At 43.1% G+C, this 8,165-nt stretch overlaps 1 long non-coding RNA gene across 1 annotated transcript; it reads right to left on the bottom strand.

Moving 5' to 3' along the window:
- Positions 1-5,018: 5,018 nt before the first annotated feature.
- On the bottom strand, positions 5,019-7,734 carry LOC129344142 (uncharacterized). Its single transcript, XR_008598369.1, has 2 exons — positions 7,676-7,734; positions 5,019-5,549 (listed from the first exon to the last, which is right to left on the bottom strand). It is a non-coding gene; the product is annotated as an uncharacterized LOC129344142 (long non-coding RNA).
- Positions 7,735-8,165: the final 431 nt, after the last annotated feature.

Here is an 8,165-nt window from a genome sequence, read left to right as displayed (position 1 = left end):
CTCTGTCTACACAGAACACTTGCATGGTTAATGACTCGAGTCAAGGAAGCCATAAAAAGCAAAAAAGGCTTCTTTTAAAAAGTGAAATGTCTGCCCCAGTGAAGTAAATAGAATGGAGCACAGAGTCTGGCAAAAGAAGAATAAGATAATATTTAGGTGTGCAAAAAGAGAATTTGAGGAGAGAGTTGCTAAAATACTTCAAGAGAAAGAATTAAAAAATAAACCTATCCAGAGCAGGAAAAGAGTCAGAGAAGCAGGTGGGCCTTTGGATGACCAAAGAATAAAAGGATTGCTAAAGGGAGATGAGGAGATGGCAGAGAAGCTCAATGAATTCTTTGTGTCTGTGTTCATAGGACATGTATCCAGACCACACCCATAATTTTCAGGAAGGGAAGCTGAAGAACTGAGTCAAACTGAGATGGTGAGAGTTGAAGTTTTAGACCTTTCGGGGAAACTAAAAACCAATACGTCTCCAGGTCCTGGTGGCATATACATGAGAGTTCTTAAGGAACTCAAATGTGAGATTATTGATCTACTAACCCATACATGTAACTTATCTCTAAAAGCAGCCAGCTACTTTACCAGAAGACTGGAGAATAGCAAATGTTACACTGATTTTTTAAAAGGGGTCCAGAAGGGAAACAAGAAATTACAGGACTGATAAAGCTAACATTTGTTCAAGGCAAATTAATACAAACTCTAATCAAACATAGAATTAACAAAACCTGCGGAGGAAAAATCAACACAGATTCTGCAAAGGCAAGTCCTTCCTTGCCAATCATTTGGAGTCCTTTGAGAATGTGAACAAGAGAAGGACGGCCCAGTAGAAATTATTTGCTTGGACTTGCAAAAGACTTTTGACAAGATTCCACGCCAAAGACTCCTGGGTAAGCTTAGTAGTCATGGGATAAGAGGATGGGTCCTCTTATGGATTAAAAATTGGTTAGACAACAGGAAGCAAAGAATAGGAATAAAAGGACAGTTCTTGCAATAGAGGGTGATACGCAGTGGAATCCCATAGGGATCAGTATTAGAATAGGGGGATGTGTTTATAAACACAAAGCTGAGGGCCTTGGGAATATTTAGTTTGGAGAAGAGGAGATTGAGGGGGGACATGATCGCTCTCTTTAAATATTTGAAAGGCGTCATTTGGCGGAGGGCAAGGAGCTGTTCCAGTTGGCAGCAGAGGATAGAACTCGAAGCAACAGGCTTAAATTACATGCAGAAAGGTACCAGATGGATATAGGAAAAACTTTTCCCCAGTCAGAGTAGTTACTGATTATAGTAAAACTTCCCACCTTTGGGTCCGTTGACATTCTGGCGCGAAAACTCCAAAGTGTTACATGGGAACTGATTAGTTTAGACTACATAGAGTACAGAATGAAATCATCCCAGTCTCTGAGAAGATACATTGCTCGCTGCCCACAGCTTGCATCCAAGGACACTTGCTACAAAAGTGAAAGTAAATATTTTCAACAGATAATAGAGAGCCCCCACTGGCGATCCAGTACATTTCATGTTAGCAGTTTACACACTCTCAGATGATATAACAAAATACAACTTTAGCAAACAGTTATGACCAGCACAAAATGCAAAACACAATATTGGCAGGTATGCTGTCATACATGACAAGTTCAAAGGTGGAAACAGCTGCCTAGGGAGGTGGTGAGCTCCCCTTTATGGGCAGTTTTCAAGAAGAGGCTGGATGAATATTTGTCAGGGATGCTTTAGGCACTTGCTGCATTGGGCAGGGGGTTGGACTAGAAGGTCTGTATGGCCCCTTCCAACTCTGTGATTCTGTGATTTGGAATAGGGGGTGAACAATGTAGTGGCCAAGTTTGCAAATGTCACAAAACTATTCAGGATGGTGAGGAGCTCCAGGAGCATCTCCACAAATTAGGTGAGTTGGCAAATGAAGGTCAGCATAGGATAGTGTAAGGTGATGCACATTGGAGCAGAAAATCCCAACTTCAAGTATATGCTAATGAGGTCTGAACTTGCAGAGAGTTGGGAAGAGATTCTATGATTCTGTGATTAAGACTATTTAATTGACTAGTATCTTGAGATGTGTTGGGATAAGGAGAGGTCATCAGACTGTACATTCGGATTGGCTGATTCAGGGGGCTTGAGTCGGGGCTCTCTCATTGCTGGTCATAAACGCCTGAATTTTAATGGTATGCAACGGAAGGGCAGAAACTTGGTGGGCATAAACTCTCAACTAGACATGGGCATGAACCAAAAAATTTAACGAATCAGCAGTTCATGGTTCGGTGCCGACGATGATCCCAAAGTCGCGAACCTCAATGAACATTTTCTGTTGCCGAAATGGTTTGTGGTTCGTGGTTCATGGGTGCCAGAATGGCCCCCATTGCACTTAGAGAGCCCATATTCACAGGAATTGTGTAGCAGACTCTCCTCTAGCCAGCAGCCAAGTTTGGTCAAGATTGCAATAAGGATCTTGGAGTTATACCCTCTCCAATCTGAGGCCCACAGGAAACTCCCACAAAAATCCAAGCTCTGTCTCTCCCCAAAGGCTAGCAAGCAGTAAGCAACAGCTCTGTCACACTCCACTGCTCGCTGAAAGTGAAACCCAGCCTGGGAGCCCAGTGCTTTTTATAAGCTGAGGTCCCATTGAGCAATGCAGGAGGTCTGTGGTTGGCCATCAGAGCTGCCTCTCAGGGTTTGCAGGGATGAGATTGGAGTGCCCATGGCTACAGAATACCACCCTCCCCCTCCCTCCCCCAGGTGTCTTCTCCCAACTTGTAACCGCTTTTCAGCTCCATGGTTGGAAGGAAGACCTGCCAATCAAGGTAAGCTGGGCTTCCATTCGGATTTCCAGGGCGACAGAAGGAGCGCAGACAGAGTTCAGGCATTCCTCCAGCTCCGTTTCCTGGGGAATTGATTGATGGCACATGACTGTCTGGCTTCCCGGACTTTGGCCAAATGCACTGAACCAGGCTTCTTCCAAACACTGGTTCGTTTGTTGAGAACAATCACAAACTGCCGTATCGTGATCTCGTGATCACCAATTTCATGGGTTTTTGAAGTTCATAATGCAGTTTGTGCTCATATTGCCCTTTTCCAAGGAGAACTCTGGTCTCACAGTGCAGAACTCTAACACACACACCACCCAACCAAAACACCCAGTTTGAAACCCGTGGACATCACTAACTAACATTGTTATTGGGAATAGAATTTCTTTTTCCCAAATTCATCTTTTGGAAAAGATTGATCCTTGATTACTCTTTTTCTGTTCTCCAGAGGAAGAATTTATTTTTCATTCCCATTTGGTTTCTTTTTGTAGTTTTCTGTAACACCTCTATGCCCCCTTTTGTAGCTCCAGCCCTTGAAGAATTCTGTTGATGATGATGTTACACACCACCAGAGGGTAGGAAGGCTTGGGAAGAGATTGCCTGCCTCTGAGCATCTGCAGAATGAAATTCTGTAGAACCTTCCTTCATGACCCTCCTTTCTCCCCATTTCTCTTGTGTTTGAAACAGGATTGACTGGAAACAGATTACCAATTCCTAACAAAGGGAAAAGAAACGGATTGTTGGATTTCAGGGAGAAATTGAATAGAGAGGAATTAAGAGCATTTCTCTTAAAATTCTCATCAACCCTTGTAGAAATCAGGAACTTATTTTGTTTTCGCCACCACGCCATCTCAATCTTAAACGGAGCTGTACCAATACTCTTTCACCAATGAAATCTCTGCCAGCTTCTAGACAGAAATGATTCCCCTTTTTAATGTTTTGTTCTGATCTTTTAACTTAAATATGTTCTCAATCACATGAGATTTATATCTCATACAGATTAAAAATGTGTAAGAAAAGAAGTGAGAAGCACAATAAAAGGGAAAAAAGGCCATTTCCACATGCTGATAAAGAGACGGTCTACTCACGGAGCTCTGATGTGTTTTTTCCCCACTCACTCTGTACGTGTCTGATTTCAAAGCAGAAGCAGGCAATTTGGTTTCCATTTGTTCAGCATCTTTCCTGAGAATGGGATTTCCCACTCTTTCCTGTGCTGGCTAAAAGACGCCAAACAAACGAAAGTCAAACTGCCTGCTTCCACTTTGAAATCGGAGATGTATGGAGTGAGTGAAAGAAAAAAAAAAACGATAGAGCTCAGTGAGTGGGACATCTCTTTAACAGCATGCGGAAATGGCCAAAGTAACAACTTTTGAGTGAAATGTGAATTGTCACATGGGAATTTGAATGGTCTATTGCTCTAACTAAGCAAAATAATTCCCATTTTGATAAAATTTGTGTGTCCTCATGATTCATTTGTTCTGGTGTGACTTCTGTCTGTGAAGGCAATTCATAACAGAACATAATTCAACAATGGAATTGGCTGCCTAAGGATGTGGTGGGTTCCCCCTCATTGGCAGGAGCGGTGGGACGAATACTTGTCAGGGATGCTTTAGGCCTTGCAGACCATCTAGTCCAACCCCCTAAGCAATGCACAAACAGCCCTTTCCAACTCTTTGAGTTTTTGATGAAGAGAGGGCTTTATTTATTTATTTACAAGATATATAATTCCACAGTTTTGAGTTTTAGGTGCCAAATCAAAAACGCTTCTTAATTTACCACACACAAAATAGAAGTTTCAACCAAAAAAGATATAGCTCGCTATAAGGAAGACCAATTTCTATAGGACAAAATGAATATGCATTGGTAAACCTGAACTTGATATCTAAGGGCCAAACTACAAGTGATGCCTGACACTAGTTGGACACTTGTCAGCTTCCCTCAAGTTTTGATGGGAAATGTAGGCATCCTGGTCTTGCAGCTTGGCTCTCTGACTGCAGTCCAATGGACTTTTCAACTGTCACTTGTCCAACATTCCGCCAAGCTGCCTACATTTCCTATCAAAACCTGAGGGAAGCTGACAAGTGTCCAACTAGCGTCAGGAGTCACTTGTAGTTTGGCCCTGAAACTCTAATGTACCTGAAGCTTGTGAGTCCCGTCTATGAGGGCAATAAATAACAGTAAATGAGAGAAACAAGAAACTGAGGCTATGATGAAGGGATGGCTTTATTTTTGCAAGAGAAGAAAAGTAGAATTCCAGAGTTAGAAATGTCAGGTGCCAAATCGAACACATTGCTTAATTTACTGCACGCAAAACAGAAGGGTTCAGTGAAAATATAGCTCATTTTAAAGAAGAGCAATTCCTAGAGGACAAAACAAACATGCATTGATAAGAGTTGAACATGATATCTCAACCTCTTCATTCTTCTGTGGATTGCATTTTCTGGGCTCAGCATCAATAGGAAGAGTGGTAGTCACTCTGGCTTCTCTGTTGTGACTGCTGAGAATAGGTGCTTGCTCCCTTGGCAAAGGAAGTGTAGGACACGTTGCTGATGGCCTGGCGGGATGGAGCACAAGGGTTGCATTGCTCAATGCACAGAGGTTGGTCAGAGCAGTACATGGATGGTCCTGGGATGGTCAGCATGAAGGGTGGTGGCTGGATAGCCACAGTCATGGGAGGGCAGGTTGAGTAGCACTGGCTGCGTGGACAGGACATCTTTCTGCAGTTGGTGTTTGGACCTAAAGGAACACATCAGGTTGGGGGATAAATTTTGCGAAGGTCAACAAAATAGGTGTCTAGGAATACCCTGGGCTGCAGTGAGTGGGATAAGGTGGAGAAGTCATGTATGCTCCATTGACTGAAATTCACAGAACTTTTTAGCAGAATCCAAGCAAGTAACATTTATTTCCAAGAGACCTTAGGCTTGGCCAATTATTGCTCTTCAATATATAAAAAATCCAGTTATGGGTTGCCATTTTACCAACTTTCTCACTTCAGAGGAGGAATGAGGTGTGATTGGCTGGGCTGGAGAGCCTCCAATATATTGTAGGGCTCATTGGGCCACTTGAAAGTGACAATCTCCAATCCACACCCAGGCTTTGCCATGTTCTTTTTATCTGTCCACTCTTCCATAGGAGACATCATGGGCCTAGCCAGTTGCCTTTGTGGCTGAAGTTTTGGCTTTGGTAGGATATCATTTTTGTTTGTTTGTGTGGGGAGTGGTATAAATGGACCTGGGTAGGCTATAACTAAGGATGGTAGGAACAGGGTGGGTTGCTTAATACATCAGGGGTGAATTTGCAAGCATTATGAGATACCCTTGAATGAAGGCCTGGTAAGGAAATAGCCCATCATTCCCTGAATGGTGGGGTGGGGTGGGGTGGGAATGTCCCTGAGTCTGATCAGCTTCAATCAAACTGTTAATCGTGTAAGCTGAATGTAAGGGGAGGGGAGTAAGGACTTGGCATCTCACAGCACAGTTCATCAAGTGGGTAGGGATATGCAGGGCTGATTACTGTTGTTGCCAGTTTGGACAGAAGGGTAGAGTTGCTCAAATTGTTGGGAACTGTTAGGCTCTCAAGCTACAAAAATAAATGCTAATATTTTTTTATTGCAATGAAATCCTGCCCTCAAGTCATAGTTGGCTTATGGCTACCCCTGGTTTGGTTTTCATGGCAAGAGACTATCAACGGTGGTTTGCCATTTCCTGCCACTGCAACTCAGGTCTTAGTTGGAGGCATCCCATCCAATTACTAACCAAGCTTGACCTTGCTTAGCTTCTGAGATCTGACGAGATCAAGCTCTCCTGGGCTATCCAAGTCAGGGGACAATACCTTTTATTAGGGCCAACAAAAATGACACAAAGTGGTGTGTTTTGCGTCACTTTGCTGACCTTAATAAGTGGTCTTACATGGATTTTGTTTTGTTGGGGATTTTTGTAAGTCAATATGACTGCATCCCAACATTAAATAGTTCAGTTATATGGATGGGGATCAGTCAATCAATATGATAATTTAACACAACGATTTGACATTTTGTGTCTTATTGACACAATGAAATCTATTCATCTACTCTAAGCTACTAGAAACATTTCTCTTCCATCTCTGCCTGCTTTCCATTCAGCAATGTTTGCTCTGGAGTCTGCCAACTTCTGCTTGCCTAATGCCACTCATCTTCTGTATTCTGTAACCAAAGTTCCCTCGTTCCTGCAAACGATCCAAATCCTCGTGACTATTTCCCAGCACTTGAGTCACTTTGTAACAGAGACAGATTGCCCGTTTAACTCACGGGAAAATTTCCAGTGGGCTGCTACCCCAATGAACTGCTGTGTTGGCCAGAAGCAGGCAGATCCAAGCCCCAGAATTTCTGCCAGTGCCTCGGGACCACTTTGCTTACACTGATAATCAGGCACAGCAATTGGTGTTGGCAGACTAATTGTTTCCTCTTGCACTGTTTCCAGTTGGAGGGAGGATGCAGTGGGTGAAATAATGTCCACTGTTCGCCCCATTGAGAAGAGAGCTCTCTGCAGCACTGGCTCATAGCATCATAAAGGCCACTCAGCTTGGCTTGCTCCAGGGCCGTTTTCACTTCTCAGTTCACTCCTGATCAGTATGGCAAAAACTAGATTCCACCCCCATTTGAAAAGCCTACCAAGAGCACAAATCACAACTGACTTTGTTTCTACATCCACATTCTGAAGTGAAAGAAGCAAAATTCAATGCTAGGAACTTCTGCTTTGGCTAAATGGCGAGCCAAATTATCAATATTAATTAGCAAACAGCAGTATTGGGGGGGGGGGGAGAATCAATATGAATCCCCAAGTCTTTGCACACCAACAAGACAAATCTATCTCAGCAAAACTTACCTAGCTCTCCAACGAAAAGAACTCGAGAGTGTCTGTATCAGGAGCTGCTGGTGTAGCGGCTCTGTGCTCTGAAGGCTTTTATACAGTTCTGTAAGTCATTTGAGAGTATGATGTGTTTTGTTCTCATCAGTCTTCAAATTAATTGCTGATTTTTTTTTTTGCTTCATGTAACACCCAAACTGCAACTGGTTATTTCACTATTAGTAACACTTCGTCCTAGTTTGGTCATGTTTTACACCACAGGTGGGTTCCTTTTTAAGAATATGCTAGGGGAAGTCTTTAGGAGTGCCCAAATTTAGAATTATTTCCAAAGCTCAGTGATCAGTGCTGACCTATGGTGACCCTTGGTGGAGTTTTCATGGCAAGAGACTAACAGAGGTGGTTTGCCATTGCCTGCCTCTGCAACCCTGGTCTTAGTTGGAGGCATCCCGTCCAATTACGAACCAAAGCTGACCTTGGTCTTTATTGGAGGTCTCTCATCCAGTTACTA

The sequence above is a fragment of the Eublepharis macularius genome, chromosome 1 (genome assembly GCF_028583425.1).
Source record: "Eublepharis macularius isolate TG4126 chromosome 1, MPM_Emac_v1.0, whole genome shotgun sequence".
NCBI lineage: Eukaryota > Metazoa > Chordata > Lepidosauria > Squamata > Eublepharidae > Eublepharis > Eublepharis macularius.
The sequence above is the reverse complement of the archived record's forward strand: the minus strand, read 5'-3'. Positions and strand labels throughout refer to the sequence as shown.